The following is a 19743-nucleotide window of genomic DNA, read 5'->3' as shown; positions in this document are numbered from 1 at the left end:
GGGGGATTTTTCATAAGCTACTTAACAGACTAGAAAAGCTATAAAAATAATGAGAAAATTAATTTTATGATTGCGCCACAGCAATAGGGAGAAAAGTAAATTTATGAGCGTGCAACCCTCAATCTTTGAGAGAAAATAAAATGTGTAACTATATAAATGTAACCTCTTTTCCTTGAGTATCTCGAAATCAATTAACTCTAATGTTATGTAGAAATCAGATTCCTGGGAGCGCTACCTTGGCGGTGTGCGAAATAATTATCTGCCGTGCGACTAGATACAGACGTATAAAATGAAATAAACACAAGTGGAAAAGCAATAGTTCTATTGAGACTTACATTTAGGCGTACAGCCGTACTTCACTTTAACTGATAACAGTAGTGACTGAGATAACAATAATTTCAATGATAACGACTGGATTGCAATGCCTGAATGCTGAAATATTTCTGATTTACTAATCCTCCAAAAAAGCACTTTTACAACACTATAAAACTTAGTTTTTGTCCATCTCCCTAAGAGCTGACTCACAATTGGCCCAAATCCTGTGGAGGGGGCCGCTATTTTGTAATTATGTTCGCAAACTCACTACATTATGCGAACTATCTATCCAATGATTTGTTTTAAATATTTCGATGATTTGACCGTTTACACTGCTCTTATAATTTAAACTTCCTGATAAACATTGTGCATAGCATCTTTTTTATTACCAATTATCTTAGCGAAATTCAAACCGAATAGCGTCATTGTTTGACTAAGGCTAAAATGCAATTTATCTCTTTGCTGATTAAGAACTTTTTTTTTTTTTGAAACTAGATTTAAACTTAATTAGAGGAAATCTGAATTATCTTTAGAAAGAAGGAACTTTATTTTTTGTATTTTAAATATATCATATTTTACTCACGGTACAAATACATCTTATTTTATTAATAATATTTTCTTAATATGTTTCTTAGCCTTTCAAAGGAGTGTGTTGTCTGAAATATATGATTTCAGATGTTTGGTTTACTATTTTAGACTTTTCTTAGCTAGGTTTCTTAACCTTTAGTAGATGTGGGCTGCATGAAACTCATGATTTGGGATGTCTAGTTTGCTATTTTGGACTTGTCTGAGCTAGATTTCCTAGCTTTTCGTAGGTGTATGTCTTGTTTTACTAATAATATTTGATTTTACTTTTAAATTTGGGTTTTAATTTTCAGAAATAAGAGCATCCATGTTTAAAATACATCTGACTTTGTTAATAATATTTGATTTCCTTTTAATCACTGGACACATTTTTGTATATTTTTTTTAATATAGTAGGGTTTTAGGGTTCAAGAATATAAAAATCCCAGTTTAAAATACGTCTGAATTTTATTAATAATGTTCTCTTACCTAGGTTTCCTAACCTAGCTAAGCTTTCTTAACCTTTCGTAGGTGTATGTCTGGTTTTACCAATAATATTTGATTTTCTAAGCCAGTTGGGTTTTAATTTTCAGAAATAAGAACATCCTTCTAAAAAATAAATGTAATTTAATTAATAATATTGCATTTCCTTTTAATAATTGGGTACATTTTTGCATATTTTTTTTAATAAAGCTGAATTTTAATTTTCAGGAATATGAACAACTCAGTTTCAAAAACATTTGATTTCAATAATAACATTGATTTTTTTAATAAAGTTTGGTTTGATCCCACCCTCATTGGATACATTTTTGCATATTTTTCTAATATAGTGAGGTTTAGTTTTCAGAAATATGCACATCCCATTTTAAAATACATCTGATTTTATTAACAACGCTTGATTTTTTAATAAAGCTGAGTTTTAATTTTCCGTAATATGGACATCACAGTTTACAATATCCCCTATTTTATTATAAATATTGATTTTTTTAATAAAGTTGGGTTTGATCCAAGACCTCATTGGGTACATTTTTGCATATTTTTTAATAAAGGGAGGTTTTAGTTTTCAGAAATTGCACATCCCAGTTTAAAATACATCTGATTATATTAATAATAATTGATTTTTTTTTAATAAAGTGGGATTTTTATTTTCAGAAATATCAACATCACAGTTTAAAAACATCTGATTTTATTAAAAACATTGATTTTTTAAATAAAGTTGGGTTTTTTTTTCATTGAAATGCACCTTTTGAATATAATTTTCTTGTCTGAAATTCATCTATTATTAAAATAATTTGAATATTATTCTCGTACGTAATAGTCAATCTGCTGGATATGGTTTCCCCTTTACTAACATTTTTCAAAGGGGGGCCAAATGCACCTTTTCAATATAATTTTCGTGTCTAAAATTCATCCATTATTAAAATGTTTTGATTCTCGTATGTAATAGTCAATTTGGTGGATATGGTTTACCCTTTTTCCCATTATTCATTTTTAATTAATTATCATTTAATTCCCAGCTGGGAAATAAATGATAATATTTTATGTGATTAATATAACGGTTTCAGGGTGATAGTTCTGTGTGTGTAAGTGAGAGAAGATATTTGCTTGTTTTTCTATTTCTTTAATAACATTGTTAATCTAAATATTGAATGCAGTTTACCCCTACTTTCATTCACAATATAACTCTGTGTATGTTGAATCTTAGAGCAGTCTACTTAGCATCAAAGATATATTAATCAGAAAATAGCGATAAATAGTCCAAACGATGTAAGACTTTTCTTTTTGTTTTTTTTGTTTAATACTCTCTCAATAATGAAATTCATATTTGATTTAAAGTTCCAGTAGCTTTTTCTTTTTTAGATGAATTTCTATTCGTTTTTTTTTAGTGACAAAGTCATTTTCAAGAAAATTATTTTACATCTTTTCGGTTTTTTTCTATATGAATCCAAAATTTGGCATAATTGTGGGTTTGACATGCTCAATATTCCTAATGACATAGTTGCTGGACTGTTCTACTACACTGAATAAAAATAGTTGTATTAAAATTTTAACTAGATGGTCCAAGTCACTCCTTATAGTTTGTTACCACGAGCTGTTTGACTTAAACGCGCAATAAAACAATAAACACATTTTTACCGTGGGTTTGGAAAAAATGATGACACTTTTGAATGGTATAGAATATTTCGTGTAAGTTTATTTTTTAAAGAGGAACTCTTCCCCTCTCCAAGTTTACGATATATACAGCAAAATGAACTGGACGTATTTTTTCCTAGCACATTTGTAGTCAATTGTGAATGAAAACTATTAACGGATACACCTGTTTCATTAACGATGATAAATGTCTAATTATTAAATTTTGAGCGCTGTTTTTTTTCTTTTTTTCCTCACAAATATAATATCCCTAGAAGGAGAGGTTTTGACATGTATTTCAATGAAAAAATAGCCTTCTTAATAATTTAATGTTGATAAACAGTGGTGCCCCCCCCCCGGGAAAAATGGTAGTAAAGGTTAAATCGTATCCACCAGATTGACTTTTACATACGAGAACAATATTCAAATCATTTTAATAATAGATGAATTTTAGACACGAAAATTATATTGAAAGGGTGCATTTGGCCCCCCTTGGAAAATTGCTAGTAAAGGTTAATCCATAACCCACAGATTGGCTATTACATACGAGAACAATATTCAAATCATTTTAATAAGAGATGAATTTTAAACATGAAAATTATATTGAAAGGGTGTATTTCAATGAAAAAAAACCAAACCTATTAAAAAAATCGATGTTATTAATAAAAGTAGATGTTTTTAAACTGTGATGTTCAAATTTCTGAAAATTAAAATCCAAATTTATTAAAAAAATCATTTTTTATTAATAAAATCAGATGTATTTTAAACTGGGATGTGCTTATTTCCGAAAACTAAAACCTTACTTTATTAATAAATATGCAAAACTTTACCCAATGAGGCCGTGGATCAAAACCAACTTTATTAAAAAAAAATCAATATTATTAATAAAATCAAATGCTTTTTAAACTGTGACGTGCATATTTCTGAAAATATTAAATTCCAGCTTTATTAAAAAAAATCATATGTTGTTAATAAAATCAGATGTACTTTAAAATGGGATGTGCATACTTCTGAAAACTAAAACCTCACTTTATTAAAAAAAATGCAAAAATGTACCCAATGAGGCCAAGGATCAAACCTAACTTTATTAAAATATCAATACTAATAATAAAATGAGATGTTTTTTAAACTGTAATGTCCATATTACTGTAAATTTACATCCACCTTTATTATAAAAAATATGCAAAAATGTACCCAATGAAACCCAACTTTATTTTAAAAAAATCCATGTTATGTATAAGATCAGATGTTTTTTTAACTGTGATGTTCATATTTCTGAAAATTAAAATCCAGCTTTATTTAAAGAAATCAAATGTTGTTAGTAAAATCAGATGTATTTTAAACTGGGATGTGCATATTTCTAAAAACTTAACCCTCACTTTATTAAAAAATATGTAAAAATGTACCCAATGAGGCCTTGGATCAAACCCAACTTTATTAAAAAAAAATCAGTGTTATTAAATCAGATGTTTTTTTAAACTGTTCTGGTTCATATTTCTGAAAATTAAAATCCAGCTTTATTTCTAAAAAATATCCAAAAAATTACCCAGCTTAGATTCGTTTAACTTCACTAACATGATCCTCATATTTTATTTTTAAGTTTCAGGAGGCACAATCTGTTTTTGACAATAGTCAGTGGAGGGATCTAGAGGATGAGGTTACAATATCCAATATTGAAAATTCACTAGACCAGGGGGAGAACAATTAAACTCCAGAAATACTGCAGCTGGCAGAGCTGCAGAAATACTGCAGCTGGCAGAGGATGATAATACTAGGGAGTTTCTCCCCCCCACCCACTAAAAGACGGAAAGAAGCAATAAAGGAGACATTTATCAATGATGAAGATGACATCACCATCGAGACATCACCATCGATTGAAGATGATGAAGTCATAATCTTAAAAACTATAGAGTGCATAGGTTTATGTGTAAATGCATTATTTCAATAAAGCACTTTTTTATATCTAGAAAATTGTGTCTTTTAGAATCATACAATAGTTTTACATATAAAAACATATTGAAATTCATAACATGGAAAAAAAAAACTTTATTAAAAAAATCATATGTAATTAATAAAAAAAATTCTGAAAACTAAAAACCCCACTTTATTAAAAATATACAAAATTGTATACCAATGAGGCCTTAGATCAAACCCAACTTTATTAAAAAAAATCAATGTTATTAATAAAATCAGAAGTATTTTAAACTGCGATGCTCATATTTCTGAAAATTAAAACCCGACTTTATTTTTTTTTTAAATACAAAAATGTATCCTAATTATTAAAAAATCAAATATTATTAATAAAATCAGATGTATTTTAAACATGGAAGTTCTTATTTTTGAAAACTAAAACCCAACTTTATCAGAAAATCAAATATTATTAATAAAACCAGACATACACCTACGAAAGGTTAGGAAATCTAGCTCAGAAAAGTCTAAAATAGCAAACTAGACATCCCAAATCATAAGTTTCATGCAACACACACCTACGAAAGGTTAAGAAACCTAGCTAAGAAAAGTCTAAAAGAGTAAACCAAACATCCCAAATCATAGATTTCAGCCAACACACACCTATGTCAAGCTATGAAACCTAGGTCAGAAAAGTGCAAAATAGTAAACCCAGCACCCCAAATCATAGGTTTTAGACAGCACACATCTACATACGTTAAGAAATCTAGCTTAAATGTGAATTTTTTATACTCGAAATATGTTTTATGTCATTCTAAGACATGTAAAAAAATAAGTTGAAATAAAATTATCATGTTAAAAAAATAATTCAAAAAAGTATAAAAAAGTAGGGGGGGGGGTTCAAAAAGATGGAAGGAGGGGCCCCTTGGAGGTTGGGGATTCACTGGAAGAAAAATAAGTAAACGGTAATCCATATCCAACAAATTGGCTATTACATACGAAACTAATATTCAAATCATTTTAATAATAGATGAATTTTAGACATAAAATTTATAATGTAAAGGTGTATTTCAAAGAAAATATAGCTTTCTTAATAATTTAATGTCAATAAACAGTGGTGGCCCCCCATCGAAAAATGTTAGTAAAGGGTAAACCATATCCACCTGATTGTCTATAACATAAAAGAACAATATTCAAATTATTTTAATGATAGATGAATTTTAGACAAGAAAATTATATTGAAAATGTGTATTTCAAAGAAAAAATAGCCTTCTTAATAATTTAATGTCGATAAATAGTGGTGGCCCCCCTGGGAAAATGTTAGTAAAGGGTAAACCGTATCCACCAGATTGACTATTACATACGAGAACAATATTCAAAACATTTTAATAATGGATGAATTTTAGACACAAAAATTATATTGAAAAGGTGCATTTGGCCCCCCTTGGGAAAATGTTTGTAAAGGGTAAACCATATCCAGTAGATTGACTATTGCATACGAGAACAATATTCAAATCATTCTAATAATAGATTAATTTTAGACACGAAAATTATATTGAAAAGGTGCATTTTAATGAAAAAAAACAACTTTATTAAAAAAAAATTAATGTTATTAATAAAATCAGATGTTTTTAAACTGTGATGTTCATATTTCTGAAAATTAAAACCCAACTTTATTTTTTTTAAATCACTTGTTATCAATATAATCAGATGTATTTTAAACTGGGATGTGCATATTTCTGAAAACTAAACCCCAATTTATTTAAAAAATATGCAAAAATGTACCCAATGAGGTCTTGGATCAAACCCAACTTTATTAAAAAAAATCAATGTTATTAATAAAATCAGATGTGTTTTAAACTGGGATGTGCATATTTCTGAAAACTAAAGCCTCAATTTATTAAAAAAAATACGCAAAAATGTATCCAATGAGGGCTTGGATCAAACCCAACTTTATTAAAAAAAAAGTCAATGTTATCAATAAAATCAATTGTTTTTGAAACTGAGTTGTTCATATTCCTGAAAATTAAAATTCAGCTTTATTAAAGAAAATATGCAAAATGTACCCAATTATTAAAAAGAAATCAAATATTATTAATAAAATAAGATTTATTTTAAACATGGATGTTCGTACTTCTGAAAATTAAAACCCAATTTTATTAGAAAATCAAATATTAATAATAAATCCAGACATACACTTAAGAAAGGTGAAGAAACTTAGCTAAAAAAATGTTATTCATAAAACCGGATGTATTTTAAACTGGGATGTTCATATTTCTGAAAACTAAAACCCAACTTTATTTTTAAAAAAATATGCAAAAATGTACCCAATTATTAAAGAAAATCAAATATTATTAATAAGATCAGATGTACTTTAAACAAGGGTGCTCTTATTTCTGAAAATTAAAACCCAACTTTATTAGAAAATCAAATATTATTAATAAAACCACACATACACCTACGAAAGGTTATGAAATCTTGCTCAGAAAAGTCTAAAATAGCAAACTAGACAACCCAAATCATGAGTTTCATGCAGCTCACATCTACGAAAAGTTATGAAACCTAGCTAAGAAAATTCTAAAATAGTAAACCAAACATCTCAAATAATAGATTTCAGAAAAGACACTCCTATGACAGGCTAAGAAACCTAGCTAAGAAAATGTTACGAATAAAATCAGATTTATTTTATACTGGGTTGTTCTTCTTTCCGAAAATTTAAGCCTAACTTTATTAAAAAATATGCAAAAATGTACCCAATTATTAAAGGAAATCAAATACTATTAATAAAATTAGATGTATTTTAAATATGGATGTCCTTATTACTGTAAATTAAAACCCAACTTTATTAGAAAATCAGATATTATTAATAAAACCAGACATAGACCTACGAAAGGTTAAGAAACCTAGCTCAGAAAAGTCCAAAATAACAAACTATACATCCCAAACCATTAGTTTCATGCAACACACACCTACGAAAGGTTATAAAACCTAGCTAAGTAAAGTCTAAAATAGTAAACCAAACACCCCAAATCATAGATTTCAGACAACACGCTCCTATGAGAGGTTAAGAAACCAAGGTCAGAAAAGTGCAAAATAGTAAATCATGCACCCCAAATCATAGGTTTCAGACAACACACGTCTACATACGTTAAGAAATCTAGCTTAAATGTGAATTTTTTATACTTTAATTATGTTTTATGTCATTCTAAGACATGTAAAAAAAAGTTGAAATAAAATTATCTTGTTAAAAAAAAAAGAAAAAAAAGAGGTTCAAAAAATAAGTTGCGTCACACTCTCTTTAGTATTTTAACCGTTGATTGACCTAGAAAGAGGTGTGTAATCTTCTTCGTCCAAGTTGTTTGTATAGTTGTCCCCCCTGCGGTATAAACCCTTTCCCTACTTACGGTATGAGGAAAGAAAGTTGTAAATGGAGCAAAAGCTTTCTGAGCATTCAGGTTTAATCAAAATAAAAAAAAGTCCGAAAGAAAAGCAATTTCTTAGTTTTATAACAATCTTATGAACTGGAAATTACCACTCGGGATTACTGGAAAAGGCCGAGCAAAGAAGGTCAAATTAGATAAAGATTATGTCAGAGAGGAGAAGGCCGAAAATATAGAGGTAGGTCTGAAGGAATCAACAGTAAATATACTCTTTTTTAATGTTAATATCTAGAACTTAATATGAAAATTAAAGGAGGATTTTAAGAGAGTCGTATAATATTTTGTATTGAAATGACAAAATAACACGGTGTGAGCCAATTTTTATCATTGCGTTGAAGCCTACTTTGGTTGTCAATAACATAAATAACAGTGGTCTCAACACCGCATCTTGGGAAGTCCCTTAGAAAATAGGAAGCTGAAGATATTTTACTACTTCGGATATACTGAAGAGTCCTAAGATGGAGAACCCCCGTTTAACTCAACCCCTGTTCAATTCTATCCGGTTTAAATCAACCTCCTTCGACTCAACCCCCGTCCAATCCAACCCTCATTTAATTTGACCCCATGATAACTTAACCCCCGTTAAACCCAGCCTTATCCGACTCAACCCCTTAAGGAGGAGCTCACTCCTGCTTAAATCAATAACACAACTAGAAGTTGCAATTCTGCCAGTTTTGTTTTAAGTGATAAAAGATGATTTGAATAAAATAGTCTTTATTCTTTGATTAATTCTTATTCAAGAGTTTTTTTTTATATTAAGTTGTTTTAATGTAAAACCATCCCACCCCCTCTTCTCCTTCAAAATGGAACAATTTATCTTCTTGTGTAATATATTTAAAACTAGCAAAAATTTTCATGTGCAAGCCCCGAACACAGTTTAATTTAATGGTTGCAGCAATAGCTGCAACCTAGTACAGAGCAAACCACGGCCCATAGTAACCAAGAGCTTAAAAACGCGTTAGAAAAAGAAATTATTTTTTGGGGACGAATTTACTGTTATTGCTGATTCAGGAATGATAGTTTTTTTCTTTTCAACTCAATAGTAAAAGTTTATTGCGGAAACGAATTTATGGGAATTTTGAAAGAGAGCTGGAAATTCAGATAAGTCTCTTTTTCTTTTTTTTTATTTGTCTTGCACTAACAGGGCATTAGAACATCGTAGAGAGCTTTTTAAGAGGTCATTTGAAAGCTCATGTTCACATGTACGTATTTTTTATAATTTTGTCATGACAACACCCTCATAAAGTGCTTGGTGGGAAGAAATAAAAAGCTAGGACGGAATACGCGGTCACGATTACTATTTTTGGAAACAGCATTGGATGTTAAATTGAATGGTATGTTTACCTTTCAGCTAGCAAATTAATTGAAACTTTGATAAAAAAAAAATCCGTCAAAACCTTTACCATGAAAAAATTAAAAAGCTGGATTTTACTCAAAGATTAAACCCTGTAAAACTATTAAAAGAGGAGATATAGAGCACGCAATATAAGTTAAAAACTGTGAGTAAAATAAGCGGCAAAATTTCGGCTCCGAATCAGTACAAGTTCAAACTTATTCATAGGTCAATTTGAATGAGCGTCAAGTCAAACTGGAATTGAATTAAGTAAGAGTTGAGTTAAATGGGTTAAATTAAATAGGAGAGGAAATAAATGAGGTTGAGTTAAATGGGGGTCTTGCTGCATAGGCGTGGAGTTAGATGGGTTACATGACTTACACGGGTTGGAATTGAATTAAGGCAGAGTTGCATTGTGGTTGGTTTAAATTGGGTTTACTTCGAAGGGTGCTGAGTTGTATTGGGGATGAGTTCAATGGCGATGATTTGAATAGGGGTTGAGTTAAACGGGGGTTGAGCTAAAAGAAGATTGAGTTACAGGGGGGTTGAGCTAAGGAAAATTTGAGTTGAATGGGATGAGTTGACAAGAGTTAAGTTAAATGTATTGAGTTGAACAAGGTTGCGTTAAACGGATATTGAGTTACAAGCACGGCTCATAGATTCTATCTGTTAATACCAGTGAATACTAATCGTACGAGGTTAACACTGGTCAAATTACCGTTCATGCTGCCAAATTTTGAATGCCGGTATTTGGAGTAATTTCAATTTTTAGGCTTTTTTTTACATGAAGTTCAGTAATGACCGGAGTAGAAGCAATTGGAGATACATTTTCGAATCATAGATTTATGGGAAAACTTTTGTTTAGTTGTAATGAAACCGTGTTTCTAATAACTGGGAAACTTACCAAGTCTTCTAATATGACAAAGTATGTTTTTCAAGGGCCCATCAATTTTAATCAAGAAGGTTTTAATTACATCCGTTGGCATCTCTAAAAGGCAAACGCTCTTCGATCGTAATTTATTGGTGATTTGTATAACGCTTGGAGAAGAAGCAATAGAGTAAGATGTGGAGGAGGGCATGACAGGTTTTTACCCAGTAAAGAGATAGAGGATTTGATCAATTGAAGTCAATAATCTGCTTAAATCGTCGGTCTGTTTTATCTTGAATATTTAGTGAGGGGATAATTTAAGCTTGAAAACCTACCTCTATTCGTGAAACATTATCTTATGAATTAAGGAAATGTTAAGTGAACGTTTACTGAACCTCGATTAGTGAAACCTTAAGAAACACTTATTCTATCAGCGGAATGGTGTCCAGGGTTGCCATCCCTATTGATTTATCACTATTTCTAGTGATTTTGTATGTTGCCTAGTGATTTTCTTCTAGCTTGTGATTTATAGTGATTTTTGTTCTAAAACTAGTGATTTCTTCCCAAAACTAGTAATTTCTTATGGTACGGTGAGTAGATTCCTGTTTCTTTCGAATAAATCACACAACAAGCTAATTAATAAAAAAAGACGCAAAAAAGAGATAAACTACATGTCCTAATATGTTCCAGATTACTATTCAAATACACCGCCTTTGAAACTTTCGATTTTCCACCATATGTCCGTATCAGATATAGACCCCAGATTGTTATCATCAAAATAATAGGTAATTCTAGCTAATCGCAAAATTTCAAAAATGTCCTATACTTCCTATTTCACAACATTTGCTCAGGTCAAATTTGTGTCCTCATATTTATGTTTTTTCTCCGTAATCTATCAGTTCTAAATTAAATTTTCTATATTAAGACCTTTGAAAGTGGAGTAAATGGTGGATATGAATCCACCCTCTACATCTGCAAATAGAACAGAAATAAAATCATTGAAAAATAAAAAGGTAGGCATACATTAATTATGATTTTAGAATGAAAAAACAAATAATTGAAAAATAAAATAGGACTTAGTACTTTTTATAATATGATTTGTAATATAACTAGATAGATTAAATCAATGGTAATTTGATGATTGAAGTCGGTTGAGAGTAAGAGGGGGGGGGGGGGGTACCTACTCTGGAAATTGTCTAATGATCTTAATCTTTACTTCTAATATCTAATCGAAACCATAATAATTCTCCAAATTCTCTTATTTGTAGGTATACACAAAAAGGTAGGTATACATTAATTATGATTTTAGAAATGAAAAAACAAATCATTGAAAAGAAAATAGGACTTAGTACTTTTTATAGTGGGATTTTTAATATAACTAGATAGATTAAATCGATTGTATTTTGATGATTGAAGTTAGTTGAGAGTAAGGGGGGGGGTATCTACTCTGGAAATTGTCTAATGATCTTAATCTTTACTTCGAATAGCTAATCTAAACTCCAATAATTCTCCAAATTCTCTTATTTGTAATTGAAAAACATAATAAGTGAAGATAATATCTTATTCTTTATATTTTTGGATTTATGTGCTCATAAATCAAAGAGTTTGCGGTTACGAACTTTAAGAATGGAGATACAAGGCTCAATAGTAACCGAAACTCTAGAAACGGAATTTTGATTTCAATTAGTATATCATCGAAATATTATGTAGATTGCAAAGAAATAAGATTCGTTAAGCTGAGTTTAAACCATAAAAAGCTAAGAAACTGTGAAAATTTGCCATGATTTTCGTAAGAGGGAGGAAACACCCACCAAAAGTCGAAGAATTTTAATTAAAATCAAACCAATAGATTCGGCGTATCAGAGAACCTTACTGTAGAGGTTTCAAGCCCCTATCTGCAAAATTGTTGAATTTTGTATTATTTGTAAAAAAGAAAAATGACGGATGCGTGTTAATTTGCTGTTTGCTTTTTTTCAGGGGTGATCGTATCGAACCAACAGTCCAAGAACATAGGGAGAGGACTCTCTTGACGGAAATCAAAATTTCTGGTGTCCATTTTATTTTACCCGTAAGATCAGACGGCTGCTAACGCCCTCCTACGTCCCTCTTTTCCCAAAAATTGTTCAATGAAAATTTTGAGATGGCAATTTCGCTTAGCATAGTTAAAAGGCTCCCAAACTATTTCTTTACATTTAACATGACCAACAGTGCCCCCGAGGATAGGTCTGGAGAATAAAGTATGCTAAGGATAATTTGCAGTTTCATAGCCACAAAGACGAATAACGGGTGACAGAATGCATTTGACTTGTATAACTTGGGCTATATATTTGTACATTAAGGGGGTGGGGGTAAAGTTAGGTTACTTTACCCCGACACACCCCTAAAGTACCAATATATAGCCCAAATTATATAATTATATAAACTAAAGTATTATATTTTCATCATATTTTGACATATTTCATAAGGATTAACATAACTTTACTTCTTGGGTGTGTTCCGTACAATTAACAAGTACCTCTTCTTGTATTACATAAGCAATAAGACCGATGCTTATAGAAATTTTTGAAGGGTGGATCATATTTTTTCCATGAAAATATAAAAAGTTTATGTTCAAAAATGTCGCTGGTGTCCCAGTAATTATACCAGCTCAACTAGAATACAAAGAAAGTTTCTATATTCTTTGAAAAAAAAAAACTGAGGTTTCGAATCGACAAGGGAAAAAATTAAAAAGAAAAAGAAAATATTTTGATTAGATCACAAATAGCCAATTTTCAGTGATTGGGTATAAGTCAAGGGTATCAATTCGGGAAAACAAAGGGGGGAGCAAGGATTTTGTTCTATTCTTTGCGTAATGATACAAAAAGGCATTTTTCAAAATTTCAAGGGTAATTTTCGCTTGAGGAAAAACAAAACATCAATCTAAAGGTATTTTTCCACATCTAGGGGGGTAATTTTACCCCTTCTGTAGGTGCACCTGTATAGAACATGGTAAAGAAACAAAACAGTCATTAATTACAATGATAAAGAGTATTATCATTTTAGTTTTTTCTAATGATTTCTAGCCAATAATCTAGTGATTTATATGGTGATTTAGTGATTTTTTTCAAGAATCTATTGATTTCTTTGGTTCACCTGGTGGCGACCCTGATGTTGTCAAAGCAAGAAATCCGGTGTTCAATAGATATTCAGTGTCGAAAGACGAACCGGTCAAAGTGGGACAGCAGGCGCTTCTCCACCTGTACAGGGCTAAAAGGGGTAAAAAGCCACTTTCCCTACAAAACCAAGGCTACTTTCCTCAGCTGCTCAATTACCACTTCTATCGAGTGTTCCCTCACATAACTTAGCGGAATGAAAATCCTTAAAATCTGGACCCTATCACTTGAGGTCAGCACCTTTAAGATGAGAAATCGTGCTAGTTTAGACAAACGCAGAACCCGTGGCAGAGCGGCTGCATAGCTTCATCAAGTTTTCTTGCGAGTCGGATTGTCAAACAGCAAGGTACTCGTATCGGAGGTCAGGGCTGAGATGTAATCCAGTCTGGTCGGTAAGCTTATGTGAGAACTGCACGAACGTAGTTGAGGATAAGCAGAACCAAGATGAGTGTGAAGCTGAAACAGACTATTAGTGTAACATCAAAGCAAATTAATGAATGTTTACTCTAACAAGGAAGTGACACAGTCAGTTTCAGTCAAATATGTTTCTTACCTAATCTCAGGTAAACAAAAATGTCACAAAATATTTTACACAATCGCAACCAAATTTCCCTGAATTGCGTTCGACAGCATCAATCATACATCTATTTTTATAGCTTTAAAGAAAAGGGTAGAAAGGGCAAAAAAAACAACAGAATAAGAACATCGAAACATCCAAGAAATTGCTGTAGAGTTGGTATAGATCCGTGGATGAGTTCGTCCGCAAGGACTTAGCCTTGGCTCTTGGTGGTCAGGGTCATGGGGCTAATCATTATGAAAGATGGGTATCGGAAGAAGAGGGCAGTGCAGTACTTACGCTTCCCCTCGACTATCCGGATATGGACTCCTCTAATTGTAGAATTTTATTTGTATTATCAGAAGAATATAAAGTAATGCTTGTTGTTATTATTGTCGTAAATATTCTGCCACGAACTTGCAAATTACGTAGAACTTCTCATAAGAAAGCATTTTTTATGACTCATTATGCTATGCTCATAGGCTATGCAATTTTTGTAAGCTTTCATCAGTCATCAGTCATTCTAAGTGCAGATTTCTTTTCAAACTTTAATTTCGAACTCCAGGTGAAAAACCCGATGGGTAAATCACACTGCTACTTCTCTTAAAGCAACTAAAGCCTGGTTTTGCTTATGAATTTTCCATGACTCCACGACTTCCAAGATTCCACGACTGTTTGCACTTAATTTTCTTGTCCCATATGTCCAGTTTAGTAGAAAACAATTCTCAGAATTTTTTTAAAAGAAAATATGTTCTTGGACTTTTTGCTTAGTTTTGGGCTACCTAATAACTTTTAGCTATGTGATTTTTAAGTCATAAAGTATTTTGTACCAAAGTTTGTGTAATTCAGCAGGTAAGATAAGGAATAAAATACATTCCAAAATCTGTCAATTCTAAATTAGTAGTAAATTCTTGGGTTTTTTCTTGAAATTTTTTTTTTTTTTATGGGTGAAACTGAAGTTCAAAGTGATTTTAAAGCTGATATTTATTCACAGTTGGTCAGATAACGGAGTAAAAAAAAAAATATATAAAAACATTCAAAGTCAAATCATTTATTTTCCATTTTTAGGCTTAAATGAAAATTTAAGATGAAAATGAATAAATGAAAATGCTTAATGATATTCCAAGTTTTAAATTTTTGTGAAATTTTAATATACTATTCTCAAAATTTATTTGACCATTTTAATACAAAAATCCCTTGTGTTTCATTTTATTGCACCTCAATACGTAAAATGACTAGCTGGCGGTTTGAAATTTTAAAAGATTTTATGTTTAAAATTGTTTTAAATTTTTGTGAAATTTTAATATGTTATTCTTCAGATTTATTTCACCATTTTAATGCAAAAATCCTTTGTGTTTCATTTTATTGCACCTCAATACGTAAAATGACTAGCTGGCGGTTTGAAATTTTAAAAGATTTTATATTTAAAATTGTTTTAAATTTTTGTGAAATTTTAATATGCTATTCTCAAAATTAATTTGACCATTTTAATACAAAAATCCTTTGTGTTTCATTTTATTGCACCAAAATACGTAAAATGACTAGCTGGCGGTTTGAAATTTTAAAAGATTTTATATTTAAAATTGTTTTAAATTTTTGTGAAATTTTAATATGCTATTCTTCAGATTTATTTCACCATTTTAATGCAAAAATCATTTTTGTTTCATTTTATTGCACCTCAATACGTAAAATGACTAGCTGGCGGTTTGAAATTTTAAAAGATTTTATATTTAAAATTGTTTTAAATTTGTGTGAAATTTTAATATGCTATTCTCAAAATTGGTTTGACCATTTTGATACAAAAATCCTTTGTGTTTCATTTTATTGCACCTCAATACGTAAAATGACTAGCTGGCGGTTTGAAATTTTAAAAGATTTTATATTTAAAATTGTTTTAAATTTTCGTGAAATTTTAATTTGCTATTCTTCAGATTTATTTCACCATTTTAATGCAAAAATCATTTGTGTTTCATTTTATTGCACCTCAATACGTAAAATGACTAGCCAATCAGCGGTCTCCTTCAAATCATTCCAATGTCAAGGACGTCTCCAGATTCTCTAATGAAATGCCAAGTGTGAGGGCAGTCACAATTTCACACTTTTATGTTTAAATTAAATGTATTAGCAAAGATTTAAGTTCTAGTTTGCATAGTACCAAAGCTACCATAATCCTCTGTCATCTGAAGTTTATGGGGAATTAAAAAGACAGGAAATCCAAGTGCTGTAATGTAGGTTTGAATCAAAACTAATAGCAACTCTGACCGTGCAGTGGTACCTTGGTTAACTGGAAAAAATTCAAAAAAACTTAATTTCAAACTTTCATAATCGCCATTTCAATGAAGTGCCCAGGTTTTTTTTAATCAAACCTGAATTTTTCTGAAAGAAAGTAATTATTTCCTATTTTTATTGAAATTCATTCTGCGACTCTGATTTCAGCACAATCTAGCATTTCTACCTTCCTCTGAATAGTTTAGGGTGCTTACCTTGACTCCTGTGCTTATTATGTTAAGCTTGGACCTTTTGAATATTTTAATAACAACGGTTATCTTGACACTTTGACCTGGTGCCATATAGGGCTGAAAGGAGTAAGGCATCCATGACGTAGAGCAGATTTTCCCTCTGTCAGTGTCAGCCCTTAAAAAAGGTTGCTTTTTTACACTACAATTGCTTTGTCCATTCATTTTATTAGCTAGTCTGCAGAGCAAAGGTTAGTTAAACGAAAGCATTACAAAAATATAGCTACTTTGTTTTTTTGTAGCAATAATAGCTCTTTTAACTTCATACTAATTTAAAGCAAAGATAAAAAAAATATACAAGGAAATAGATATAAAAAATGTTATTAAAGAATTTATTTATGACCTGTTGTAGACACTATAACAAATGGAGTATAAGAGAGGAAAAAAAGAAGAAAATAAAAAAATGACAAATGAAACAAACTTAAAATTCCTAAAAAAGCACAAAAGCACATAAAGTAGCTAAATAATTACACAATACACGTAACAGTCACAATAATTTCAAAAAAAAGGATACACTTACTGTTTTAAAAAGGAACACCAGGGGTGTCCATATTTTCCTTTTTATAAGCTTCAATGCATCTGCCAATGGCAGTATTAGGGTCTGTAAAACTGTATCTGCAATTTGCCCAAGAATTATTTGCCCAAGGTGGAAGGCCAAGATATTTAGCGTACCGGTAGTAAATTCGCTGAAGTGTTTTATTTCTATTGCCGAGAAGGTACGCTAAAAAGGTGCAAGGCACAAAAAGTATGGAAGCGAATATGAGTTATACAATTTAGCTAGTACACGACGATTGAAATGAAATTTACTAAATACTTTGCTGCCGTAGGCACTAGACGTCAGGCGCTAGAAATGACGGATGGGGAGCTTTCTAGTTGCTTTGAGAGAGTCACCAATTGGGAGGCCATGATATTTCATGGCCTGACATTAGTGTATTTTTTCTCATAACCATATTAGATGTATCTTTCATTTTTCTTCTTTTTTGTAGCTCCTAAAAGCATAATCCCTAATATATTAAAAAAATACAAAGATCCTCCAGAGCAATTCTGGGTACATAGCCTCCTGAGACCTGACCACAGAATAACTTTTCTGATTATGTTCATTTCTTTGTAGTTGACTTTTTAAAAAATCATTTTGGCCATTTATCAACTAAAAAAAAAATTTGAACCCCCTCCATCCCTCTGAAGGATGTCTACAGGTGTGGACATTGGGTCCCTATCGAGGTAAGAGTATAGTAAAAATCTGTTTCGTCAATTAAAAGAGATTTGTCAAAACGTTGAAAACAAAACATTACTCTTCATGAAATTTCTTGAAGCAATTGTTGTCTCGTGTCAAGCAGAGAATGATTTTACACTGCGAGCACATCCATCTGGATCTTTTGCAGCATCCAGGCCTTCTGCACCGGGCTGCATTCGCCAGGTCCGAAAATTCTGGTAGATGTAGTGCAGCTCTGGCATATGGTGGAGGGATTGGCCTCTTTTTCACACTCAAAACACGGTGTTGAGTTTCACCCAAGAGATCTTCGTTGCTATTTTCTTGACCTCGTGACTCCGAACTTCCAGAATTGAGCAAAAACTCGGCCACGTTGAAACGAAGGTCAATGAGCTGTTTGAGGTCACCAGAAACTTCTGGGCCATGGCCCTTGAGCTCATAAAATGCATTGGCTAGTACAGCATCCACAAAATGATGAAACAGGCGCACAGTACATTTTTTAGTACGCATCTCAAACCGGTAATAGCTGAGCATGCGGTCTACAAGGTTGACTCCACCCATGTAGGTTTTGTAGTCGGAGATTACTCGTGAACATTTGACATGCACGTAAGACCTCAGAAGCTTGTCATACCGTTTGACCTCTGTCTCCTCTTCTATACCTTTGCAGTTTGAAGACAGGAGAACCACTTTGTTATCATACCACTGGGTCACGGCTACTTTTCTATCTGACCGCACAGACATGACAGAGGTTCCTCTGCCCTTTCTTTACATTTCTGTTTCGGTAAAAAGCGTTCGGCCGTTGGCACCCAAACGGTTCTTCATGATAGTTCCGGCTGCATTTATTTTTCTTTCAGCCAGCATGTCGAGGAGCTTAACAGACGAGAAGAATCGGTCAAAATAGAGGTATGTACATTCTGGTAGGGTCTAAGACAAGCGCAGTACGATCCCAGCTGACAAGCCATGTGCTACCAGCTGCTCTCCCAGGGTGGTGGCTCCCTGGTAGATTTGGAAGTCAAGTATAAGCCCCGAGGAGCTGGCAAGGACAGAATTCTTTAATCCAACCGGATTGGGCGTGTTAGGGACATATTGCTTAAGAGTCGACATACCTTGGAAGGCTACCATCTGTTCTTCAATTGAACAGTTCTTGTCACGTGGCAACTGGAGAAATATTCCTGAAGCTGTTAACGATTGGCTGCAGCTTCCAATGCCTAATTTCGTTTTTTTCTTCTTCTGAGATTTCTGAATCAACAACGAGCTTCATGTTCGACCAGATTGTGAAGAATCTGTCTCGAGTCATCTTTTGCAATATGGCTTCCACCCTAAACTTCCCTGACCAGTACATGCGGATCCGAGGAAACTTGAGGTTCCCCATCAGGATGACAATGCCAACAAAAATTTTCAGCTCGGCTGGAGTTACTTTCAAGTTTTTGTGTTGGGCCAACTGATAGTTGTAGTTCATGGGAAATGCTTTACGTTTAAATAAGCTCTCCGGGTAATATTGCAAAAAGAATTGTTCTGTACTCCAGTCGTCGTGGTCCTGGAAATGAGCGAGGCCCAATTCCGGGCCACGATGATTATCGAACCGCTGAGACTTCCTTCAGGACAAGGTTGCTGCTACTTTGTCAGCCTTTAAGCGTTTGGCACGGGTTGCTAAGGGTAAGTTATCATCCTATTCTTCACTTTCAACATCTGGAAGAACAGCATAACTGCTTGATGAAGGAATGGCTGCAACAGCTGGTTTACCGTCTGAG

The 19743-nt window shown here is 32.1% G+C and overlaps 1 long non-coding RNA gene across 1 annotated transcript in view; it reads right to left on the bottom strand.

The window, feature by feature from the left end:
• LOC148942947 (uncharacterized) overlaps positions 1-19743 on the bottom strand; it is a 45791-nt gene that overhangs the window by 12995 nt on the left and 13053 nt on the right. Inside the window, exon 2 of the long non-coding RNA XR_016143104.1 lies at positions 16750-16900. This is a non-coding gene — a long non-coding RNA (uncharacterized LOC148942947). The remainder of the gene's footprint in view (positions 1-16749; positions 16901-19743) is intronic.

This window comes from Artemia sp. Qi Xiang Cuo, chromosome 16 (genome assembly GCF_049724085.1).
Source record: "Artemia sp. Qi Xiang Cuo chromosome 16, ASM4972408v1, whole genome shotgun sequence".
Lineage (NCBI taxonomy): Eukaryota > Metazoa > Arthropoda > Branchiopoda > Anostraca > Artemiidae > Artemia > Artemia sp. Qi Xiang Cuo.
Note: the sequence above shows the minus strand (reverse complement) of the source record. Positions and strands in the feature narration are given on the sequence as shown.